We start from the raw sequence: 12,868 nt of genomic DNA, 5'->3' as shown, positions 1-12,868 counted from the left end.
AAGGATAACTACCTCCAGATTTTTTTGGCCAGAGCACACAATACACATTGAATGCCATGCAAATACCATATCTTTGTTCTGCAAGCAATGATAGATACTAATGCAGTTGTGTAATTTCTAGATTTCAGCCTCAGTCTTGCAATTAATGTAAATGCAGTTAATGTTATTCACATCTGTAATCAGTGAAAACAGTGGATTTATTAGAATAAATGTCATGTGCTCAAATGGCTGCAGCAGCAAAGCCTTAAAGATCAAGAAGCTGTTTGTTACATCTATTTCTTCAGGTTTTTGTCTTCAGGTGTTTTCAGTTACTCTTTGTATCCCTAAATCTTTATTTAGCATGATTGTTGTTGCATACAAACACAAAGGTGTGCTAAAAATATAAATAGCAGCAACTAAAGAAGCTGAGAGCCTGTATAAAGACTGATAAGGAAATGCAGATGGATACAAGCTCACATTTGTGTTGAACCCCCACCTGACTTACCAGCTGAAACATATTAATATGTCAAAGAGAGAAGGCTTTGTGTCAGAAATAAAGCAACTGCCCCCTTCACAGTTTCTTTTCTATAGATTGTGCTGAAATGAGCCGACATTACAGCAGTGATTAACCATTTCCTTCCAGATGTCTTTAAAATTGAGTGAACAATCTGAGATGAAACTTGCCTTGTCCACAACAGCAGATATCCACATGGATGCCTTGTTAGAAGATGGTAGCTCATATCAGCCTAAGCTCAGGATAGAGAACTTCCATTTCTTGTGCAAGAATTTTCTCTGTCTGGCTGTTTTCAAGCAGGTTGGTCTCTCTGAGGAAACAGTCTTATCAGCACACGCTGGATTTTTCTGTCATCGTGTTGGGATAACGTGTGTCCTTGCCCAGAGATCTCAGGAGGTCTAGGTAGGGGAATGGCTGACTTGTGGAACCCTGCCAGCCTTGGCACTGAGGCTGGGCAGTGGACCGAAGAGATGGAGCGGTTATGTACAGTGGCATCATGTCTGTGGAATGTTAATAAAGATTTGGATAGTATCTACAGGGTTTTGGTTTCCCTAGATAGCCACAGAGCAACTGTGGGAACTCAATTTACAAGTCTGGTTTTGGTATCTTTTCTGTTTCTAGATTCAGTTTCAGCATCTGAACCCTTTCCTTTGTCAAGTGATTAAATTCAGACGACCAAAACCCTGCTCAGTTGGTGCCTAGCCTTGAAGAAGCCTAAACTTTATGGATAAGTGAGTTTTATTATTAACTGTCCCCACTGTATCTCATGAAGCTGAGCACACTCACTCTGTGCTCCCTTTAACTGGTGACATCTGGTGCTAGTCAGGTTTAATGGTAACTGCTTTGGAAAGCTGTAATCTTTCTTATTTCATTTAACTTGAATTAATCTCCCCTAACAAGCACTCAGAACAGCCCTTTTCCCTCTAAGTATGTTGGCCACGGAACCATTGTTGTGACTCATTACTGAGAGTTCTTTTTCTGCTTAGCAGAATTGAGACAAAGGAATGCCTCATCAAGTTTTTACTGTTCTGCTGCCTTGCATTTATAAAGCTCCTATGAACGGGTTATGTGCAAAAGTCCTTCCTGTAGAAGGTCACCCAATTAACAGCTAGTGTATGGAACCATTAAGTTTTATTAATACAATCCCTTGCTTTAAACTTTTTTTTCACCTAAAAGCTTTTTAAAATGGCTAGAAATATTTCTGAGTATAATAGCAATTAATTTACAGTAATTAGAGAAACTATGGCTCTGAGTCTTATATTCCTATGTATATTTAGCCCACCAATATTTCAATATATAAACATCAAAATACATTTAAAAATCCAGTCCTCATTCTCTCATTTTTCCAGTGTCTTGAGGAAGTTATAATGTTTTTTCTCCTCTGCTTTCTGTCCTTCAGGCTATAAATTGTTGGGACTGAGAATTCTGTTTCATTATGTCTCTATGCAGGATAACAGGACAACGACTTTTCTTGGGCTCACTGTATGTTAGTATAGTCATTACAGAAATAATTGAGGGAAGACCACAAACGTAAGCTGTGATGGATGGCTCCTCATTTTCTTCCATCCAAACCATGCGTTGCAGTGGAAGGTGAAAGGGGAGGAGGAAATGTAGGTGCTTCTCTTACTCACTCACTCCTCTCCCTCTAAATCTCTATAACAATGGGGGCTCAGCATAGGAACAGGCAGCTGATGCTAGTGGAGAAGACACAGTAAGATCTTTTCATAGATTCATAGAGATTACACTTCACAGGGATCATCCAGTCAGACCTCTTGCTAAGCACGTAAGTTCTCTATATTCAAATCACAAAGCATAATTAAACTGAAGTCTTTCTTTTCTCGGGAGATTTAATTGTTGCACGCTATGGGAAGAGCAGAGGAGACCATCAAGGACTGCTGGTACTTGAGTTTACAGCAGTTTTGAAGCAGGGAGGTATTCAGGTGATCACAGCAGGGGAACAGCAGCATGTAATACGGACAAAAATGAGAACTTTTCCTTTTTCCTGCCACCCCTGTGAAAATACTATGTCAGTTCATCAGGTATGGCCAGTACACATAAACAAGGCTTGTAATCTCAGGTCTTGGGAGAGCTGGGCTGTTCTACTCCATGCTCTATGTCTGCCCACAGATGGCCTAATGTTTTACAGAAACATGGGTGGGAAAATCTTAGAATGCATGTAGACTGTCATGGGGGGAAAAATATAACTTCAGATCTTTGCCTAGAGGGACTTGCTGAGGGTTAAGTTTTTCAGGGCATTTAAAAAGTATATTTAACTTCTTATTTCATTGTCAAGTCATAAAGGTCACTTGAATGATCATGCATTGTTTAACCACCCTAACTGCACTCGCATTGCTAACACAGTATTAGAGAAAACTCACTCTTTATCAACATTGAAGCATGGTCTCTTTTATAATCATTATTTATAATTAAGGATATGGTGAAACAGTTATAAGGGCTTGCTGACAACAGTTGACTTGGTAGCAAACCTGAAATTGGCCATAATTGCTGTAATAAATCAATTTCACGAGGATTATTGCTACTGTAAAACTAATAGTCTGTAAGAGTAGTATGTGATTAAAGAAGGTTCTCTGTCAGATCTTAGCAACGAGGAATTTAGAATGTAAAACTTAATTCCTAATGTAGAATGTAAAACTAATAGAGCTGCTGATAAAAGATGAGGTTAAAACTCTGCCAAAGTGTCAGCAACCAAGGAACAAAAAAAGACGAATAAAAGGGAAGCTTGATCAGATCTTGAGGCTGACAAGAAAACACAAACCAATGTGCATACTACCATGCAAAGCTGGCACCTGAATGCTCAAAGCAGTCCCAGTGTCATTAAGCTCCCTGCCCTTGCAGTGCTGTGGGAGTTGTGTTTTCACACCATTAATGGGAGAACAAGGGAGACTTCTGGACTGACACCACTATGAAACAATACACATGGCTCTTTCAGCTGGTCTAACTGAAACACTTCATTAAAACAAATGTTTGGATCAATCGGTGCAGTAGACTGTAGCTTCAAATCTCTGTTTGTTCCAAACAAGCCTTTTCAGCATTATATGTGTAATTAGTTCCAGGCCAGTCATGGCTCCTGCTCACTAAAGTATCTGTGAAACTTTTGGTCAGTTTTGGTCATGAGAGGATCCACATTACTCCTGCCTTCAAGGGAACAGTCTCAAAAAATGAAGGCAGGCTGTTCTCAGACCAGCTTGGTCATGTTCCTTGCTCATATCCTGACTCTAAATGGGGAAAATACACATGATTAATTTCTTTTTTTTGACTGTATTCTTTTTCACATTGCCCAAGCAACACTGGATGCTGAGGGCTTTCCTGTAGTGTAGAGATTTCTGAATATGTCAGAAGGATGATTGACAGAACCAAAGTGACAGCTTCCACAACAATTTGTGCTGCGTGTTTCACAGACCTGTTTTTCCCCCATCCCTTAGAATACAGGGTACACTTCAATGCGTTATCAGCTTATAAAGCAAAGGAGGAAGCCTTTGGGGGTGTATTTCTTGATCTCTATAAACCAGTAAATCTTCCTGCATTCACGTACACACCCAGAAAATCTAGAAGTTCACCAAGGCAGAAGTTAAAAATGTTGAGTAAAGTAAATAATTTAAAAGTTTTTTAAAAGTTAAGAAATTAAAAGTATGGTTTCCTGTATCTTCAAATACTTGGAAGGTAGTGTTGTAGTTGGTTTATAGTGCTTGTGGTTTATTCATCTTAAATAGACTAACTAGCTCATAGTAAAGATGAAATTCTTTTGTCTAAGCCTTTCAGACAAGTACAGCAGAAAAATATTAACATGGTTTTGTACCTACATGTGAATTCAAACTGCACTTAGGAGGATTATTTACTGCTTTTCTTATGAGAAAGAAAATAAATTCATTCAGACTATAAAATCATAAGAGTAAAATCAATGCTAAAAGCATGGGCCGAATATATATAAGAAATATGCATAGAGCAAAAATTACAGTGAAGTAAGAGCTCACTCTGCTACAGTGTTCAGCTAATTCATAACCAACTTCATTAAACTGCAAGGTAGAAAGGAGAAAGAAGGTCAATGGCTATTGCTGCAAAATCCATTTCCCTTTTACTTTATTCATAACTTTTTGAAGAACAACCCTTCATATCCTTAGCTGTGACTACAGAACATATCCTTCTATCTCACCAGCCCCTGTTTCTATGCATCCTAAAATGCTGCCACTGAGACCATACCACCCAGTCCAGCTCAAAACCAGGTCCACAAATAACAGGACTAAAACCATATAAGTGCAAAGAATGTGTTGGAGTTTTAATTAAAAGTTTGACAGAACCTGCAGATGAAATCCTCTTTTCATTCTTGAGAGAAGATAGCAAGAAACATTACTGCAGCTACCTCTGCCTTGCTTTCTTGAAGGAGTGGTGATGAATGGAAAGGCTGGGAAGCTTGTGTGAGTTACGGCTGCTGAAACGTGCTGAGCGGGAAACCTGGGCCCTGGCAGAAGAGAGCCCAGGTGTATTCACTGGGTCTCTGCACGGCTGCAGAGAGAAGCAGCATTGCTTTACAACGAGCTTTAATTAACCAGACCTGAAACAAAGTGGACTGCATATTTCAGTAACTCTTCAGCCCTGTAATCTTAGCGGAGTAGACAAAAATAACGACCAAACTGGGGAGCTTAGATAGGCCTGTCAAGTCACAGGTGGCTGATGAGAATTTATCCATTAGGATGCCAAGTACTGACTTGTCTCTGGTGTCAATCACTATTCGGCAAGAATCTGACTGGTTAATCAAGACATAGCTCACTGATGCTGCTGAAGACAGTTATTTCTCCATAGATCCGTATGCCTTAAAATAATGATGCTGCATCTTTAAGACTGGTATTCTATTTCTAAAAATAGAATCCAAATAACAGAGGTTTCAGGCAAAATTTTTGGCAACCCGGGTGTTGGCAGCTTATGAGAAATTAAAAGATGAGACAGGTTTCTGTAACAGTTTCCTGAATCTATTTTCTATCTATTTTGTGGAAGCGTTTTTATTTTAAGAGGCTAAGACAAAAGCTTAAAAATATTCACATCATACAAATGTTAGCAGTCTCCAAAACTGTCTTGTTTATTTTTCCCTCCACATCAGAAAATAAGCCCGATAATGCTTTGACTGAAGTCACTAGAATTGTTCCCTAAACCAGCAACGGGATTTGCTAATAAGTATAAGGTCGAAGCCAGTGCAAGTGATGAGCAAAGGGCTTTTATGATGCACAGTCAATAATGAACGTTTTTTCTTTAGTTTCTCTCAAAGGCCTAATTTCAGAACCAGGGGAAATTCAATGCCAAATACCTATTTCAAAAGGGTCAGTTCTGCAACCAATTCTCATGCTAAACATTCAAAATCTGTTTCATACCATCTTCTGTGGCATTAGGTAATACCTGAGGTGCTTGAAGATGGCAGCATCAGAGCTGATGTAAGAGGCATCAATCAGAAGGGAACAGATAAAGAGCATTCAAAATGAAAACAGTGCCAAGAAATACCTTCAGAAAATCCTCCTCTCCCTGTTCTTCTCTTGTTAGTGTTAAACAAAATCCTCACTGCCTGATCAGCTCAAATTCATCAGTCTGAAAATAATTCTGCATATCCCACAGCATGATAATGGTCATGAGGTGAATTTTTCATCTTTAATCTGCGGTGACTACCAAGGAGAAATATCTCGGAACCCTTCTGTCCATCTGGCCACCAGGATCCTGTCCACTGTTACCTGAAACTCTTCCAGAAATGAATGCTGAGGTGCAAATGGGAAGGAGCTGCACGCGCTCTTGGTTTTTTTCACCACTGATAATGGTATAGTCTAGTTAAGAATTATCTCCACACATTTGTCCCATATTTCCAGATTACAGTCTACTGTAGGTAGAAGAGCTGTAATGTACCATGCATGATCTATATTCTTTCTAATCTAATTAGAAAGCCCCGTCTTCATAGTCATGGTTTTCTTACCTGATAACCATGTACTACCACAACATGATGTCTTTATTTCCATCAGTATAGAGAATGCTGAGTTATTTGTTCATCCTCCACATAAAATTCTGGCCTCCCTTAATTCAGTAGAAGTTTTACCACAGCTGGACCGGCACGTCATACATCCTATCTTGAGTACTTTAAAATAATTAACAACTTTTAGTCATGCTAGGTTTTATGAGAGAAAAAAACTAGCCACATCTAGATTTATTCCCCTCCTCTTGCATAGGAGTCCTTGTGGTTATCCGGAAAAACTGCAAAACAAAATAGTGAGTGTGAGCTGGATACGACTGGTATGTCTGTCTGCATTTTAAAACACCAGAGCTGTCTCCCCGTTCTCATCTCCTGTGTAGCTCTGCTGGTGTCTGAACTCTAGGAAAAAAATTAAGTCTTGGCCATGCCTACAGAACACACAAAGACTTCTGCTCGCACAGTCCAGCCTTGTGGTTTCCCCTAAAGCTTAGAGGCTGGCAGCAGGGTTAGCTGGCAGCTGAAAACAGGAGCTGCTGGCTCCTAAAATGCAGACTGGCACGCCAGGCATGCCCACAGCTTAGGCACCTAACTGGGTGGGAATTCGGTCCCTAAACGACCCCCAAAGCTCAGATCTCAGACGCTGCAGTAATGGTTGCCATTATCCTTTCAGAGAGCGAAATGTTAGATTACACGGACTATTCTTAAGGCTGCTGACACTGCACACTTCTTAATTTCTCAGTTATTCATGTGTTTGATCTCAGAAGCAGCAGTAACAAAGGCATTTGGGGGAAATGAGGGCACACCACACTGTGGACAAGCAGGTTTCACAGGGTGAGAAACACGTTAAGTATATGCTTTGACATATAACCCATTATGTCCAATAGTACAAACCCCCACAAATTGCTTGCCATGAAAAGGGAATGATACAAAATAGTGGAGAAGGGATGCACAGGGTGATAGCAAAACAGGAAAAGAGATTAAAATGACAGAAGCTAAATATGTATGGTGGTGTAAAAGTTTTGTTTCTTAGAACATACTATTTGAAAGATTGAGGGAAACAGAGAGGGTGTCCCATCTCTTGAACAAATGCTAAAAAACTTCCTGCTCAAAGTAGTGTTCTGTATGCATAAAAAACAGGGAATGCCCTTTAAAATCCATTCATCGTGGTGAGGGAAGTGGTGCATGAAATACCACAACAAAGCTCTCAACGTCTATAAATGTGCAGTTCAATTTGGATCACTTTTCAAGTATATCGCCTAATATCACTGTTTAGTCCTCTTAGATTCACACTGTGGAGTGGTGTCAGTGCAGAAATGGAATACGTGCTCCAGGAGCACACCTACTGTACTCCCACCGCAAACAGGCACTAAATCCATGGACCAGATTTGCACTGGCCCAAAATTTAAAATAACCTGCAGTGTGACATTCAGACCTCAGCACTCTTTCACTCGACATATGTACTGTTATTGATCTGCACTACTTGCTGATGTAAACTTGGCCTCACACACACTTTTTGCAAGTGTTAGCAAACGCTGATAAAGTGCAAGAGGCTACTTAAGTGGTTCTGGCTTCAGCCAGCAAGGGGAGATGAGAGAAAGCTCTGGCAGGAGAGCCAAGGGCAGAGGCAGAAGGAGCCCTAGCAGCACGGCTCACAAAGAGACTGGCAGAGAGATGCTCTGAAGCTCTCAGAAAAGTTGGGTGAAACAGTGTGGAAAGATGGGGGCTTTCTCCCATTGCCAAAAGATAAGGTCTGAAAGGAGCTAAAAAGTATGTGGGTCATTATTAATACAGGAAGGTAAACACAAATGCTGTGGCTAACATTTATTTTCCTCACATGCTCTCTGGTTAACCCAAGAGCTCAAGTCTGAACACTCATCTAACCAAATGCACGTACTTAAAAACTCTCTTCTTTCCCGTATTTCATTTGTACATTATCATGCTCAGTTTGCATTCTGAGATGATGGGATGACATGAGGTACATTATTGACCGTGACACAGAGATGAAACAACCATTTACGATCCCTGCCTGCTTCATGACCTTCACCTAGTCATCCTCTCCTTCAGACAGCTTTGCACACTGCAAAATGCTTTTTCTGTCTGAAAATTGCAGCAACCGGATAAATCTGATGGTAAATAGTAGATAGCATGAAGGAAAGGAACAATAATTTTTATTTCTTGTGTCAAAAAAAGATGATGCACGTAGGTGAGAAATTAAACCCAAGTAGTTTGGATTTTAAATAGAGGTGAAAATAACATTATGGATGGAGATGGACACTTACCTTGGGCAAATTGCCTGTGGAAATGACTAATAGTACCTTCACTCCAGACATGCAGATGAGTTTGCAGCCTGCATGAAGATTCCCTTTGACCCCTGTCCACAGTATGAGGCAGGGATGTGAACGTCTGTGTTACATACCATAACACATTTCGTTGTTTCACACCCCACAGACTCCTGGTGGTCTTTCAGTACAGGAAGAATCAATGAAGGTGTTGAATCACTGCAGAGTTTAGTCCTGGAGCATCTGCATTGGGCCAGGTTTCAACTCAGAAGAGATGCATCACCTAAAATTTTTTATTGTTGCTGTTATTTGGAATTTTATTAGTTTCTTAGAAGGTGGAATATTTCCTAAAATACCAACCATAGGTGACTATTGCAATAAATCCTCTTACAACTGTATTTACTTAGCTGTAACTCTGTAACTTCATTTTAAGTTATTAAGCTCTATTTAAAAAAAAAAACAACCTAAACCAACACACAACCCAAAACCTGGACTTTGGCTTTTTTCTGGTCATTTACAGAAATAAACAAAAGTTCTTCAACTTAATAAAATATGCAAGATAAAACTAAAAAAAATCTTTGATTGTGTCAGACAGGAAGGTATAGTCTTCTGGTTTACTGCATCATATACCATCAGGGACTACATCAAATACCTTAATTGGAGTGGGATTTGGAAGTGGAGATTTTCTGTCACATCACGGTATTTTCTCAAACATAGCACCTACTTTGCTCAATACAGTATACAGTATATAAATAATAGCATGTTACATATATGTTGATACAATTTCCTCATTTTTGTAAGCAGTAAAACTTTCAGAATCCCTTAATGAGAACTATTTGCATACCTAAATAGAAGAACTACAAAAGAAGAGATTTTGTTCAAGTGAGATTGAATGTTAAAGGAAGATAAATTATTAAATAAAAATTTCAGCACCACACTCAGCATAGCTTTCCAGTGTAAGAGCTCAGTGAAAAGTTTCTATAATAAAAAAATAAACTTTTTTCATCAAATGCACTTTTAATCATATTCAGAAGCTGATGATCTTTGATGTTTTACTAAACATTAGTATCCTAGGCTACTTTAAAAAAAAGAATTGTTAAGTCCTGCATCTTTTTTCTATTGCATCCTAAAGGAGCAGAAACTGAAGTTCCCCATTAAAAGAATTCACAATGTAAACTTATCTTCAGATTTCAAAGAAGAGCAAAAATCATAAGGAAGTTTATGAACTAGATGCTTGTACACAATAAGAGACTACATTATGAGTTTTGCTGGAGGGGGAATTTTAGGTTTGCCCTTTGGTTTGAACTCAGTGGCAGTATATGCAAATCTTGTAGCTGCAGGTCATCCTCAGTGAATGGATAGTTCTATTTATACAATTTTAGAACTTGTGAGTAATTTTTCCTCAGTATATTCCCCATAAAACATGACAGCACACCCTATTTTATGAAACATATTTGGATATGCTGATTCATATTCATGATTGATTTTCCAGTACTTCACACTGTAAGTGGTTATTTGTGTGTTATATTTAAGATCATAAAGGCATCTTTGTATATCCCTTTTGCAGTAGCATTGGTGGCTACTCAAAGTACAGGATAGCAGAATACCAAAGATAACAGATTAAAAAAAAGAAAAAATTGATATATTTTCAGTAACTGTTAGATGTACAAAATAGTGTGCCCCAAATGCCAAGCTATCTTCAGAGATGTACTGGTACCATGGATAACCAAAGCTAACTCTAGGATTATGCTTTTCTTCAGTCAATCTTATGCAACTGGACTTGAACTTCAAACAACACGAACTAGACTGTCCTGTCGCTATATGTTGTGTACTGCTACTTCAGTTGTCAGCAGCCATATTTCCCTTTAATTGTGTATTAGCCCTTCCATGATAAAAATAGCTTCCCATTGCTCCCAAATAAAAAGAAACAATTACATGCCAACTTATCATGAGACATCAATTTTTAACAAGATTTACTGTGAATTAAATGATTGTTTGCTGTATAAATATGTTTCAAAAGGCTGAGAAGCTATCCATTAGGAAGATCTGCATCATTTATTCATATGACCTTTAAATGAAAACTCTGAGAACTCTTTCCACAAGCCAGATGAAATAAGTCATAAAATTAAACTGGATATCATACAACAGCTCTAGTTATCCTATAAATTTACTTTGTTCTCTGCAACCATAGCAATATTTCCTGATGTGTTTAAAGTTATTTGCATGCAAACAGTACCTCCTCTTCTCCCCAGCCCACCCCATTAATAACTGATCACCCTCTCATTTTGCTCTTGCATTTAGTGCAATATTTATTCTCTGACTGTATCCAGGCCTGCCAAAATAAATATTTAGCACTGGCAAACAGTATCAAACCAGCACACATTTAAATGTAACAATTACTGTAAAGAGGCCGGTGAAGACTAGTAATGGAGCCATTTCAAAACTAGGCTGGACACAGCACCGGGGAACAGTATCTGCTGTAAAGAAGCACCTCACTACAAGACAAAGAGCAAAAGACCTAACACCTCTTTCCTCAACTAGGTTTTACAATAATTATTTGCAATTCCTTGTGCTTACTGTCAGACACAATCCAACACAATGAATGTAACAGAATCGCGGAATCACAGAATCACAGAAGGGTCAGGGTGGGAAGGCACCTCTGGAGATCATCTCATCTAACCCCCTGCTAAAGTAGCTTCACCATAAGCAGGTTGCAGTCACGTCCAGGTGGGTTTTGAACATCCCCAGAGAAGGAGACCCCACAGGGTCTCTGGGCAGCCTGTCCCAGCGTTCTGCCACCCTCAGAGTGAAGAAATTCTTCCTCATATTCAAAAGGAACTTTTTGCATTTCAGTTTGAGGTGCAAAAGGATCCACCATAGCCACACACACACCCTTGAGGTGGCTGGCCTTCTGGATCCCATCTTGGGAGGCAGTCAAGGAACATTTGTTACTGCTGTGGTTGAGCTGGCTTATTCTCCAGTAGGATGCGATGGCATGAGCATTGCCACTTTGGACCCCTCCCTCCAAGCCCTTCAGTTTAAAGCCTGCCTCACCAAGTTGGCCGGCCTGCCACTAGAGATTCCCTTGCCTCTCCTAGACAGGTGGATCGCATCCCTCCCTATCATCATCAAAGAATGTCACATTGTTATAGAAGCCAAAACCCTCACAACAGCACCAGCCACAAACGGTAAGTTGTTTTGCATTATACATCTGCTTCTGGCTGCACCCTTTCCCCTAACTGGTAAAGTGGAAGAAAAGATAAGTCACCAACATTTTTCATTGCACCCCCAAGGCTTACAGTCTTTGATTATGCCCAGGTTCTGGCTTGTGGTGTCATTCATGCCCACTTGGAGTAGCGATGGGTCTGTGCTCTTGACAAGTTGTGTCACCCTCACGGCAACATCTCAGACCTTAAAGTCATAAATGTTACAGGTGCTTTTGTTTAAATCAGTTGTGAAGTAGTTCAAGGAGCTACATTCATCAAATTATTGCGAAAGTTCACTTTTACAGACATCTTTCATGCCAACATTTTTCAGTGGATTTGCATGTTCTTTGTATGCGCATTTACATCTCTGCTTCAATGATGAGAAATTCCCATTCTTTTTGTAGCTTATATGAATAAAGCTATTTAAAGATTAAGCAGTTCTTCAAAATAGAGAGTTTATAGTGAGTCACTCGTACCACATGAAACAATTCCAAGACCCCAAAGATTACACAGCAGGGAATCAGTAAAATTACAGCAACACTAGAAAGAAGCAAGAACACGCAGAAAATTAAAATTGGATAGAACTGTCCACAGAATTAAAAAGGTGGTTATACAACATACTTGGCATGGGGATTATAACAGGAATTTGTGAATAAAATGCAAGCTTGTCCCATCAAAAGAGGTTTCTGACATTTCCATTTGACAATGACAATTTTAACAAGTTTTCTTTTACTTTCATTATTATCTCTTACAGTGAAAAGAGAGTAAGTGAAAGCAAATATATTCTACAGTTGAAATAAAGGAAGCATGCAAAATTTTGTTCAGAGGCAATGGATGAAGCCCCTCTTGGTTTCAACAGAGTTTTGCCCATTTACCCATAGGTAATTTGGGACATTTCATCCTGCACAGCTACAGAAACTAAAGGAAA

The sequence above is a fragment of the Falco biarmicus genome, chromosome 7 (genome assembly GCF_023638135.1).
Source record: "Falco biarmicus isolate bFalBia1 chromosome 7, bFalBia1.pri, whole genome shotgun sequence".
Lineage (NCBI taxonomy): Eukaryota > Metazoa > Chordata > Aves > Falconiformes > Falconidae > Falco > Falco biarmicus.
This window is presented reverse-complemented; position numbering follows the sequence as displayed.